Source organism: Callospermophilus lateralis, chromosome 3, assembly GCF_048772815.1.
Source record: "Callospermophilus lateralis isolate mCalLat2 chromosome 3, mCalLat2.hap1, whole genome shotgun sequence".
Classification (NCBI taxonomy): Eukaryota; Metazoa; Chordata; class Mammalia; order Rodentia; family Sciuridae; genus Callospermophilus; species Callospermophilus lateralis.
Window position 1 is genome coordinate 174,253,756 of NC_135307.1, and position 13,849 is coordinate 174,267,604.

At 35.5% G+C, this 13,849-nt stretch overlaps 1 protein-coding gene and 1 non-coding gene across 4 annotated transcripts in view; both read left to right on the forward strand.

The window, feature by feature from the left end:
* Asxl1 (ASXL transcriptional regulator 1) overlaps positions 1-13,849 on the forward strand; it is a 68,923-nt gene that overhangs the window by 32,200 nt on the left and 22,874 nt on the right. The gene's annotated exons all lie outside the window — the stretch shown is intronic.
* Positions 1,749-1,822, forward strand: Trnae-cuc (transfer RNA glutamic acid (anticodon CUC)). The gene has a single exon. It is a non-coding gene; the product is annotated as a tRNA-Glu (tRNA).

A 13,849-nucleotide genomic window follows, 5' to 3' on the forward strand; every position in this document is an offset into this window, starting at 1 on the left:
AACTGGGCTAATGACTTTTTATATATTGTCATTTAAAAAAAAATTTATTTGAAATTAATTCCAAACTCTGAAAAGTACAAAAAACTTCATATTCCATTCATCCAGATCAGTTTCTTTATAACATTTAACTTTTGTTAGGATTGGATATTAAAAATTTTCAAATGTTTTTTCCATAGCTGCTTGGACGAATATATGTTTTTTTTTTTTTTTGTTTAGTTTGAATATTTAACTTGTATTTCTGGGATAAAGCTCTCTTGGTCACGATCTGTTGTCCTTTTATATATTATTGGATTTGATTTGTCAAAATTTATTAACAATTTGTTGGGTGTGGTGGTGCATGCCTGTAATCCCAGCAGTTCAGGAGGCTGAGGCACGAGAATTGGGAGTTCAAAGTCAGCCTCAGCAAAAGAGAGGTGCTAAACAACTCTGTGAGACCCTGTCTCTAAGTAAATACAAAATAGGGCTGGGGATGTGGCTCAGTAGCCAAGCGCCCCTGAGTTCAATCCTTGGTACAAAAAAAGAAAAAAATATATATATTAACAATTTATTAACAGTTTCTGCATCTATGTTTATAAGGCATATTAGTCTGTAATTTTCTGGTAATATATTTGTCTGCTTTTCATATAAGAATAATAATGGTGTCCTTGTAGAATGAATTGAGAAGTTTTTCCTCTTTTTAAATTTTCTGAAAGACTTTGTATAGAATTGATATTATTGGTTCCTTAATTTGGTGGAATTCATCAGTGGAGCCATCTCAGCTTAGAGATCTTTAATTATGAATTCAATTTCTTTCCCAAAATAGAGCTATTTAAATTATCTGTTTTTCCTCTCCCTCCTTCATGCTTTACTTCTGAACTGTCATCCCAGCCCTTGATTTTGAGACAAGAGTGCTTCTAAGTTGCTGAAGCTGGCCTTGAACTCACAATTTTCTTGTTTTAGTCTCCTCAGTCACTGGGATTACAGGGCTTGCCACTGCAGCTGTCAGTTTCTTCTTAAATGAGCTTCCATGTCCTTTAAGGATTTTGTCCATTTCACCTAAATTGTTGAAATTATTGATAAGGGTATTCCTAAATATATCTGGAACTGTCATTGTCTCCACTGCTTTCCTGATGTTGGTAGTTTGTCTTTGTATCTGATTAGTCTAAAGGTCTATTAATTTTAGTTGTATTCTCAAAAACCAGATGTTGACTTTATTTGTTTTCTGTTCCATCCTTTTTGCTCTTTCATAATTTTTCCTTGATTTGGATTTAATTTGCTCCCTTCTCTTTCCCATTGTTTCATGATGGAAGCTTAAGGTCATTTATTTGCCATCTTTCCTTTTTTGGAAGGAAGACTTTTAATGCATATGACATTTTGATATATTGTGCTTTAATTTTCATTCAGTTCAAAATATCTAATTTTTGTTTTTATTTCTTCTTTAATGTGTTAAAAATTGTGATTGGGGGCTGGGCATGTGGCTCAAGCAGTAGCGCACTCGCCTGGCATGCGTGCGGCCTGGGTTCGATCCTCAGCACCACATACAAAGATGTTGTGTCTGCCGATAACTAAAAAATAAAGATTTAAAAAAAAAAATTCTCTCTCTGTTTCTGTGTCTCTCTCTCTTTAAAAAAAAAAAAAAAAAAATTGTGGTTGGTTGTTTCCTACTATTGGGGAATATCCAAAGATCTTTTGTTAGGGATTTCTATTTCCACATGATATATACCGTATATTGTATATTTTGAATCCTTTAGAATTTATTGTTTGGGGCTGGGGATATAGCTCAGTTGGTAGAGCGCTTGCCTCTCATGTATGAGGCCCTGGGTTCAATTCCCAGCACCACCCAAAAAAAAAAAAAAAGAAAGAATTTATTGTTTTATGGCTAAGAATAAGGTAGTTCTTGATAAATTGATAAATGTCCCTTGGGTACTTGAATATGTATTCTGATGTTAGGTGGAGTGTTCTGCAAATGTTTATTAGCTTATTGGTTGGAAATGTTCAGGTCTTTTGTGTTCTTACAGATTTTCTATCTGTTCTATCAATTACAAAGGGGATGTTGAAATTTAACTGTGAATTTGTCTGTTCTTTCAGTGTTATCAGTTTTTGCTCATGAATTTTGAAACTCACTTATAAAGTACATTATAGGATTGCCCCCTTCAAGAATTGTCATTTTGAAACAACCTTCTTCATCTCTGGTAATAGTATTTTATCCAAAATATATTTTGTCTCCTAATCATAGCCCCTCTGGCTTTTATTCAATTAGAGTTTGCTTGGTATTACGTTTTTACTTATAACCTATGTCTTTATATTTAAGGTGAGGATTTTACAGTCATCACATAATTGGTTCTTGTTTTTTTTTTTTTTTTTTTTTTTTAAGAGAGAGAGGGGGAGAGAGAGAGAGAGAGAGAGAGAGAGAATTTTTAATATTTATTTTTCAGTTTTTGGCAGACACAACATCTTTGTTTGTATGTGGTGCTGAGGATCGAACCCGGGCCGCACGCATGCCAGGCGAGCGCGGTACCGCTTGAGCCACATCCCCAGCCGGGTTCTTGTTTTTTCCAATTCAACAATTTCTGCCTTTAACTATTTTTTTAGTTGTAGATGGATACAATATCTTTATTCTTCTTTTTTTATTTGTTTATTTTTACATGGTGCTAGGGACTGAACCCAGGGCCTCATGCATGCAAGGCAAGTGCTCTACCACTGAGCTACAACCCCAGCCCCTGAATATTGATATTATAAGAGTTTAAATCTATCCTCATTAGTTTTCTTTTTTTGTCTTGTCTGTTCTTTGTTCCTATTTTCTTTTCTGCTTTTTTCTGGATTGAGGATTTTGTTATGGTCTCATTTTCAACTCTGTTTTGGGCTCATTAGCTTGTACTTGTTTTAGTGGTTGCTTTAGTGTTGGACACAAGTTAAATAACTTGTCACAGTCTACTTTTAATGTTACACTACTTCACCTGTATTACAAGATCTTATAGCAGTGTACTTCATTCTCCCCTCCTCAGTTCGTTATTTTTGTCATACACATCTCTTATATGAATATTGTAAACTTCAAAATGCATTGTTGTTATTTTTTATTTAAACTGTGTTTTTTTTTTTTTTTTTTTTTTTTAAATGGGCCCGAGAATTGAACTCAGGGCTTGTACATGCTAGGCAAGTGCTGTATCCCTGGGGCTGGCTACACTAGCAGCCTCAGTGATTATCTTTAAAAGGACTTTAAAAATAAGAAAAAAAGTGTTTTATGTTTGTCCACATATTTCTCATTTCCAGTGTTGTTCATTGCTGCATAGATCCAGGTTCCCTTCTGGTATCATTTTTTTATCAGAGAACTTCCTTTAATGTTTATTGCAGTGCAGGTCTACTGGTGATGATGGTTATTTTTAAGTTTCATATGTTTGAAAAAGTACTTCCCTTTCTTTTTAGAAAGATATTTTCACTTGATACAGATTCTGGGTTGAGTTTTTTCCCTTGTACTTTAGAAATGTTTCTCCATTGTGTCTGAGTTGCATTATCTCTAGTGAAAAATCTATCATTTAATTATTCTGAGTAAGTGATGTATCTTTTTTGCTTCTCTGGTTCATTTTAAGATTTTCTTTTTATCATTGCTCACAAGCAGTTGATTATGATATATTTTAATGTGGTTTGATTCACATTTCTTGTACCTGGGTTTTGTCATGTCAAGCTTCTTGGATCATATTTGGCAAATATTCAGCTGTTACTCATGAGAAATATTTCTCCTATACTTTTCCACTCTACCCCATCTGGAGACTGTAATTACATGTCTATGTGGCTGCTTTAAATTGTCCCAAAACTCACTTATATGCTGTTCTTTTTTTTTTTTTTTTTTTTTTTTTGCTCACTTTGTTTTGGGAAGTTTCTATTGATACATCCTTAAGTTTATTAATCTTTTTCTTTGCAGTGTTTTTGTGTTACTAAGTTATTGAACCTGGGGGACTTTTGCTTCTAAGTTACATCCCCTGTCCTTTTTATTTTTTAATTTTGAGACAAGGTCTTGCTAAGTTTCTGAGGCTTACCTCAAACTTGTTATCCTCCTGCCTCAGCCTCCCAAATAGCTGGTATTACAAGCATGTGCTGCCACACCAAAACTGCTGTTCATTCCATCCACACATTGAATATTTTTAATCTCTTGAAGTTTAGTTTGGGTATTAGAAGGTTTTTTTTGTTTGTTTGTTTGTTTTTTAATTCTTACATGCCTCTGCTAATAGGCTCAATATTGAACACATGAAATAAAGTTATAACAACTCTGTTCACATTATTTTCTACTAATTGTGTAATTTTGTGTGTGTGTGTGTGTGTGTGTGTATGTAGCTGGGGATTGAATCCAGGGCCTTGTGCACTCTACCGACTGAGCTGTATCCCTGGCCCTAATTGTATCATTTTGGAGTCTGTTTCTGTATGTTTTTTTTCCTTCCTTTATGGGTCAGATTTTCCTGGTTCCTTGCATTCCTAATAATTCTTGATTGGAAGACAGATACTGTGAATTTTACTTTGGGTCCTCTATTTTTTTTTTTATTACTGGTAGTATTTTTGAGTTTTTTCTGGAATGTGCATAAGTTAGTTGGAAACACATCCTTTGAGGCTCCCTTCCCGTCCCCCTTTTTTGTTTTTTAGGCAGGATCTTGTTAAGTTGCTGAAGCTGGCCTTGAACTTGCTATCTTCCTGCATTGGTAGGATTACAGGCATGTACCACCATGCCCAATTTGAGTCTTCCTTTTACACTTTGTTGAGGTTTATCTTTTCTGTGTTTATTTTTCTAAGGCTATGTGGATATGTATTTCCTTTTCTTTCTTTTATAAAAGTAGTCTGTGAATGTTTTTTTTTAATTGTCAATAGACTTATCTTATTTATTAATTTATTTATATGTGGTGCTAAGAATTGAATCTAGTGCCTCACATATGCTAGGCAAGTTCTCTTACCACTGAGCCACAGCCTCAGCCCCTGTATATGTTCCTTTTATGCATTTGTACTTAATAGCTGTCCTAAGCATCTCAGCGAGCCCCTGCCTCTAAATAAAATACAAAATAGAGCTGAGGATGTGGCTCAGTGGTCGAGTAACCCCGAGTTCAACCCCTGGTGTCTGTTCCCCCCAAAAAGTTACTCCCTTAATGGTACTTAAAATTTTTTTTTGAGGGTTTGGGATTGTGGCTCAGTGGTAGAGTGCCCGCCTAGCACGTGCAAGACCCTGGGTTTGATCCCCAGCACCACATAAAAATAAATAAATAAAGGTATTGTGTCCAACTACAACTAAAAAAATAAATATTTAAAAAAAATTTTTTGAACTCAAATCCACAGCCTCTTTTTATTGATACATTATATCACATAACTACAAATATAAGTGAACATATGTTGTTTTACATATCCATTGCGAAATATACCCTAAAATAGAATTTTTTAAATATTAAGAAATTGTACTATATTTAAAAAATTACTAGTTAATATTTGGCTAAAATTATTACATGATATAGTGGATATACTGTATTTCAGTAGGCTTATCTAATTTTGAATGATTTGGGCTACCTTCTTTCAGATGTGAGTTGATCACATCATTGATTTTATGTTGGAACATGATTGATTTTGACTTGGGGCAGCCCTGTTGGATCCCTTCTTGTACTGTGGGAGTTCTGACTCTTTTTTCTTACTTGAATAAATCCTACACTTGAAAAGAAAAGAAGTTGCTGTAAAATTGTCAGCTCTGCTGTTTTCTTAGTGTTCCTGGTACTGGCATTAAATCTAGACTGCCTTTTCTTTATGATCACATCTTTAAGTCAGGTTAAAACTAAATTAATAGAGCTGGATATAGTGGCATGTGCCTGAAGTCCCAGCCACATGAGTAGTGGAGGGTAGATGATCATAAATTGAATCCCACCCTGGGCAGTATAGTGAGACCCTGTCTCAAAAAAACTAACTGTGGCATATGAAATATACTTGGAGAAAGATGACTGATTTTCAGAATACAGAATATGATTTAGGATTGACATGGTCACCCATACACTGAATCAGTGTACTAAGTGAATGGAACATGAGTTCTTGTTTTATCTTTGTATTGAAAATTCCATTTTGCTGTTGCTGACTTCTTCAATAGAGATCTCTGCCTGATGGTTGAGGCTCTCCTGATAATTCAGTGTATGTATGGTTAGGTGTTTTTTTTTGTTGTTGTTTTAATCAGTTGGCTTTTGCTGTGTAACTAACCTTCCCAAAACTTGGAGCCTTAGAACCACTGTTATTTTACTCTTTACGCTTTTGGCTGCATTGGCTGTTTTCTCCATTTGGACTGGGTCAAATTATGAGATTAGCCGGACTGGGCTTACTAATGAATCTGTGGTCAGCTGGAGGCTGGATATGTTAGGCAGATTTCTAAGATGAATTCTTTTTTGTTGTTGTTGTTTTGTTTTTTAGTTTCAATGGGTATTTATTTTTATGCGGAGCTGAGATTCGAATCCAGTGCCTCACACATGCTAGGCAAGTGCTCTACCACTGAGCTACAACATAGTTGTAGTTGCAAAACCATCTTAGGGGTAAAATGATTTTGGAAAACCCATGTCCTTGTATGATCTTTTTCCCTGGTATGTGGATTGACAACTGTAGTTTGCTTTTCACCAGCAGGATATAGAAAGGTGGAGAGATTTTGCATATGTGATTAATTAAGACCCCCCATTCAGTCATGGGTAGGCCTGAATCAGTTAGGTGAGAATCTAAAGTACAGAGATGGGAGAAGTGAGCAATTCTGCTGGCTTTGGAGAAGTTGTGATGGATGAGAGAATCTCACGTCAGGGTCTGGGGGTTCTTGGGAGCTGAATGCAGGTCTTAGCTGATAGCCAGCAAAAAGTGATCTTAGTCCTACAACTGCAAGAATTTGTTTCTCCCAATAACCTTGTGAGCTTGGAGCAGGGCACTGAGTTCCAGAAAGAAAATCAGCCCAATTGACACCTTGATTTGAATTTCATGAGACCCTGAGGAGGAGGCCCAGCTAAACTGTACCCAGACTTCTCACCCATGGAAACTGGAGAAAATAAACGTGTGTTGTTTCAGCCACTAAATTTATGGTAACTTGTTATGTAGCAGTATAAAACTAATATACTGGGTAGTCTAGGGCGGCCTCACTCTTTGACTAGCTGTTGGCTTGGAACAGTTGGGGAAACCAACTGTTTGAATCACACTATCCAGCAGGCTAGCTCAAGCCTCTTCATGTGGTGTTGGTGATGGTTGTAAGGTTCTCAGTAGCAGCAAGAATGGCCATATCTTAATGTTTAGGTGCTCTTAGGTCTCTGAGTCATAGTAGAGCAGTCATTCTCAACCAAGAACTCTTGTGTCCCAGGGGGGCTATCTGGCAGTATTGCAGTTTTGGTTTTTACAACTAGGGGTTAGGGGATACTACTTACCATCTAATAGATATAGGCTAGGGATGCTACTAAACATCTTATGATGCACAGGACTTCTACAACAAGAAATTGTTTGGCCTAAAAGATGAGAGTGTCAAGGTTGAGGAAACCCTACATTAATCCAGTGGTGGAGTTAAGTCCCAAGAGCAGCAACAAAATTCTCTTGGTGAGAGGGACTATAAATTCATTGAGAGGACTTCTTGTAGCCATTCTTATAATTTATCACATGTTTACTGATTTACATAAAATACCTGAAAAATGGGTCAGTTAGTTTTTTTACTAGATTTTAAAAAGGTTTTATGAATGTGTGTCATTTACTGTAATGAATTATCTGAGGTCATTTAGCTTTTAAAGAGGAAAAGTTTTAGTCTCATAGTTTTGGTGGTTTTAGTTCATATTTGTTTGGCCCTATTGCTTTTGGGCCTGTGGTAAGGCAACATTTCATGTTAGGGAGTATGTGGCAGAGCAGAAGACTTCACTTTATGGCCAGGAATTGAAAGAATGGAAGTGAAGAGATGGGTCTCACTATGTTCTTAAGTGTCACCCTCAACCCAGTGACCAGAGGTCTTCCCAGTAGGTCCACTTTTCAGTATCTTCCTCTCCCAATGGTACCAAGCTGGGGATGCACGTGGGCCTTGGGGGCCGGGGGCAGGCATTTCATATCCAAACTAAAACAAACAGCAAACAAAACCCATAGAAATTAATATAACAGATGCTGGTGGACTCACTATCCAGAGTTGAGAGTGATGGATATATTTTCTCATGTCTTTAATTCTAATTTGATTTTTAAAAACCATTCAGAAGGTTGGCATAGTTGCACAAACCTGAAATGCCAGCTACTTGGGTGGCTGAAGCAGAAATCAAAAGTTTAAGGCCCTGGGCAACTTGGCAAGACCCTGTCTTTTAATAAAAACAATAAGGGTGGGGCCTGGGGTTCAGTGGTGGAGTGCTTGCTTAGCATGTGTGAGGCACTGGGTTTGTTTCTCAGCACCACAAATAAATAAATTATTTATATATAAATAAATAAATGAATGAATAAATGAATAAATAAATAAAATAAAGTTCTATCAATGTCTAAAAATAAAATCACACACACACACACACACCCCAAAAAAACAGTAAGGGCTGGGGATGTAGTTTAGTGGTAAAGTGCCCCTGGATTCAATCCCCAGTACTGCGGGAAAAAAACAAAAATGACATTAGTCCATTTTATTCCCTTCTCCCTAACTTAATATTCATTCCTATATACTGCTTGCCTATTCTTTCTCCCTCCTTTTTAGATAGTAAATATTAATTTACTTCCATTATACTTTGATATAATTTTTCCTGGATCTGTATTTATTTTTATTTTTTTTAAAAGAAGTGAAATTGAGGTATAATTTACATGTAATAACTATATATTTAAAGTATACAGTGTGATAAATTTTGGGACAGAAGTATACCCATGTAATTGCCACATCAGGCAAGACAGCATACATTTAGATCACCTCAAAAGGTTTTCTTGTGTTCCTTTGCAGTCCATGCTGCCCTTCACCCCCTTTTCTCCACAACTGTTTATTTGTTCTCTGCACTGTAGATTAGCTTTGCCTTTTCTATGGTTTCACATAAATGCAACCATATTATATACTTTTTCTCTGTATATGTTTAGTATTTTTTTCACTCCATGCACTGGTTTTGAGATTGATCCATTGCTATTCCATGAAACAGTTTATTTTTTACTGCTTAGTAGGATTTTATTGTATGGAAATACCATACTTCATTTATCCACACCTGTTGAAGGACATTTGGGTTCTTCAGTTTTAAATCACTACAGACAGATGTTACAGAAATACATGTACAAGTCTTCTGGGGATATATTTTCATTTTTCCTAAAATGGAATGGTAGGTGTATATTTAACTTAAATTTTAGTTAAAATTTTATTTAAATGTTTATTAAACCTTTATTACTATAGAAGAGTTATTAAGATAACTGTAGTGCCATGTTCCTGTGTACTGTTTTGTTTGTTTTGGTCGTGGTCTTGGGGATTGAACCCAGTGGTCTTCTACACTGAACCCTTTTTCTTTTGAGGCAGGGTCTCACTAAGTTGCTGAGACTGGCCTCAAACTGATACTTCTTCTGCCTCAGCATCCTGTATTGCTGGGATTACAGTCATGTACCACTGTACCTGGCTTTTTATGTATTCTTTATACAGCTTTCTCCAGTGTAAATGTCTTATATAATTGTGGTACATTTAAAATTAACATAAGAAATTAACATTGGTATAGTACTATTAACTGTAGAATCTTTGAATTTCATCATTTTTTCTACTGTTATTTTTCTGTTAAGCACCCAGTGCAGATATCACTTTGCAATCAGCTGTCTCCTTAGGTATGAAGTAATTTTACCAATTGTAGCACAGTATTTCTAAATAGATCTTTTTGTTTGCGGCCTTATAGTATCCAGTCAAAACCTTTTTTTGTAAAGTTACTATTATGTAGACTTTTGGGTCTGATTTCTTTCACTTAACAAAAATACATGTAAAATTCATTCGTGTTGAGAGGTATCAAATGGAAGCTGGGCATGATGGCACATGCTTGTAATCCCAATGACTGACGCCAGAGGATGACAAGTTTGAGGTTATTCTGGGTAAATAACAAGACTCTGTCTCAAAATAAAAAGGGCTGTCTGGATTCAACTCCTAGTACTATCAAAAAATAATAATAATAATGTAGGAGAACCTGGTATGGAGCTCGGTGATTTAGAGTTCTCTGGCTTCAACCTCCAATACTGCAAAAGAAAGAAATTGAGGGGCTGGGGTTATAGCTCAGCAGTAGAGTGCTTGCCTTGCACATGTGAGGCACTGGATCCTTAGTACCACATTTAAAATATAAATAAATAAAGATATTGTGTCCATCTTTAAAATTTTTTTTAAAAGAAATCAAGGTTAACTGCACATAACATAAAATTAATAATTTTAAAAGTCAACAGTGAAGTGGCATTTGATACATTCATAATAACATGTAACCAACTCTAATTCCTAAACTTTTTTTTTTTTTAAACTCCCCAATAGCTCCTTAAGCATTTTCTCTCCATTAACTTCCTTCCTTCAGCTTCTGACAAACACCATTTTGGTTTCTGTTTCTATGGTTTTGCCTTGCTTTGCTTTTGAAAGATACATTTGCTGGATTAAGAATATACAATTATTTTCCTTCAGATTTTAAAGATGTTGTGCCAGTTCTTCTCATTCATCCCAACAAGAAATTTACTGTCATCTTTATCTGTTCTGAATTTAGCATACCTCCCCCACCCCGCTTTTCTGGTGACTTCTTTTAATTTCATTACTGATTTTAAGCAATTTGATTACTATATGGTTTAGTGTAGTTTTCTTCGTGATCCTTTGCTGTGGTTAATTGACAGTTAACTTGCTTGGAAACTATTGACTTAGGTTTTGTTTGTGAGATTTGTTAGCCAGGCACAGTGTAGTATTTAGATAAGGTATGATTTTTTCCCCCTTATTGAGACTAGATCCTTTTGTGAATCTTGAGGTTATTCTTGAGAGTTCCAGGCTGTGTGATAAGAATTTGAGGTCCCGTGTAGGGGCTTGGCACTGTTTTCTAATTTTTTTGGGTGGTGGTCTCTTTTGCTTGCATGTTAGGTAGTTTGATCACGCTCCTGGGCTGAACAGCTGCATACTTGAGAGATTTCCTTTGTAACTCCGCAGTTCTCTCTGGTGTGCTGTTCTGTCCTGCAAATTCTAGTTGCCTTAGTCTTCCTGTGTTTAGACTCCTGTATTTTCAGCTCAGCCCCAAAGCCTCCACAAGGGCTGTATATCCTCAGCATAGTGTCCTAGAGACTCTTCCCATACAGTAAGATAGGCAATCTTAGGTCTTTTGTTTTTCTTCTGTTTCATTGTTTCTCATTGCCTGATACGCAGTGTCTTGAAAACTATAGTTTCATTTCTCTTTGGCTTTTGGTTGTTTGAGGTGGGAGGGTTAATCTGGTCTTTGCTGTTTTTCCATTCAGAAATAAATTTTTTTAGGCTTACTGAAAGTTGTGAAAATAATTTGCTGTTTCTGTGTATTTTTTACTCAGCTTTCCCCATGATAACATCTTACATAGCCATATTTATAATTATCAAAACTAGGAAGTTGATGTTGGTACAGTACTCTTAGCTAAATTCCATACCTATTTTACATTTTTACATGTATTCTTTTTTTTGGGGGGGGGTGCTGTTAGTGTATAGTTACATATGTATAAATTTCATTTAATTACTATCTCAATCAGCATTAAAAAACTTGCATTGTTTTGATGAAATTCCTTTGTACCACCCTTACTTCCAGGCCTGACCTTGGCAACCACTGATTGCATTAATTTTATTGTTTTGACTATTATTTTATCCTTTCCAGAATGTCATGTAAATAGAATGATATAATGTTGCCTTTTGAGATTGGCTTTTTTTTTTTTTAACTTAGCATAGTATCTTTGAGTTCTGTCCAAATTGTGTATATCAACACTTTTCTGTTTTATTGCTGATCTAGTATTCCATTCCTGTGCGTAACATAGTTTATCTGTTTTTCCATTGAAGGATTTTTGAGTTGCTTCTAGTTTGGGACTATTACAAATCAAACTACTATAAACATTTGTTTATTGGTTTTAGTGTGAAAATATTTTCACAAGTACATTGTTTTCCAGATTGGTTTCATTTCCACTAGCAATTAAGAGAAATCCTGTTGTTCTTTCCTATCAGCACTTGGCATTGTCAATATTTTTTTTCCGCTGCTCTTTACTACTTTGCAATGGAGATATAATAGTATCTCATCAAGCCTTTAATTTGCATTCCCCTAAGGGCTACTGATGTTGAATATCTTTTAATGTACTGTATCCCATTTCACTGGAATCTCTTTGGTGTAGTTTATGTTCAAGTGTTTTCCTTTTTTATGTTATTTTTTTCCCAGTACTAAGAGCACCCCTGGGTTTAATCCTATCACTGAGCTATATCCCCAGACTTCTTTTTTGTTGTTGTTGTTGTTGTGTTATACTTTGGTTGAGTATGCCTCAGAGTTCCATGTGTTAAAGGCTTGGTCTCTAGGGGTGACACTTTTGGGAGTTGATGGAAACTTGAAGAGGTGGGACTTTTGTGGGAGGTCCTTGGGTCACTGGGATTGTTCTCTTGAAGGAAATTGTGGGAATCCAGTGACATGTCCTCCTGCCATGATGTGTTGTCTGTCTGTAGAGGTCCAAATTAATGAGGTTGTCCCTTCTTGGACCTGAACTTCCAGAACTGTGAGCCTAAATAAATCTCTCTTTATTTGATAAGTAGTCTGTCTCAAGTATTTCATTGTAGTAATTCAAAGGTGATGAATACATGCTATGTTTCTACAATACAGTTATCACATTTGGGAAATTACATTGAGGTATTGCTATTAAATCTTCAGTTAAAATTTTGCTAATTGAAAAAAAATTTTTTTTAAAATTTTGCTAATTGTACAGGTAATGTCTTTTAAAAAATGTTTTTTTAGATGTAGATGGACACGATACCTTATTTATTTATTTTTATGTAGTGCTGAGGATCATCAAACCCAGTGCCTCATATGTGCTAGGCAAGTGCTGTACCACTGCATTACACCCTAGCCCCCATATAATGTCTTTTATGCCTGGAGGAATTATATGTTGCATGTCATTGTTTTATATCTTTGATCTCCTTTATTCTAGAATATTACTTTTATCTTTCCACAGCTTTCATGGCCTTCTTCTGAAGTTTATAGACTAGTTTTTTTTGTTTTTGTTTTTTTTACACAAGTTTATTTTGTATGATGTTTTTCGGTTTTGAGTTTTCTTATGAAAATAAGGTTTTGTGTCTCCATCAGGTATATCAAACAAGTGATGCTATGTTCTTAGTATATTCTGTCAGGGGCCTCATTATTGCAATTTTTCTTATTATTAATGATCACTTTGATCATTTGGTTAATGTGGAAACAGTCTTCATTGTTGTAAAACACCTCTTTAACCCTTTTAAATTAATAACTACTTGTGGGTAAGGACTTTGAAGCTCTTTGATACCTCACTCCCCTCTAATTTCAATTTATTTTTATATGAAATCATGGGTAACCTGTTTTATGTAGTGGATCATAGTCTTTTTAGGTGCTGTGTGTTGAACCCAGAGCCTTGAACATGCTAAGAACATGCTCTAGCATGGAACATCACTCCTACCCTTATTATTATAACTTATTTAGATGTTCAATATATCTCTGATTTGATAGTAGAAATTTTGTCAGTCTGGCTGCATTCTGTGTCCCTTCGACACATTCTCATCATTTTGGAATGCTGTCTTCTATCTGGTAAAAGGTGATCTAAACTCACTGTGTGCTTTTTCTGCCTATCCCTTCATATTAGCAATTTCTTGGAGGAGCCCTGATTCTTTTAATGTAGAATATGTTTAGAAGCCAAGATCTAGGTTATAGAAATGTTGGCTGCTGCTATGATAATGTTG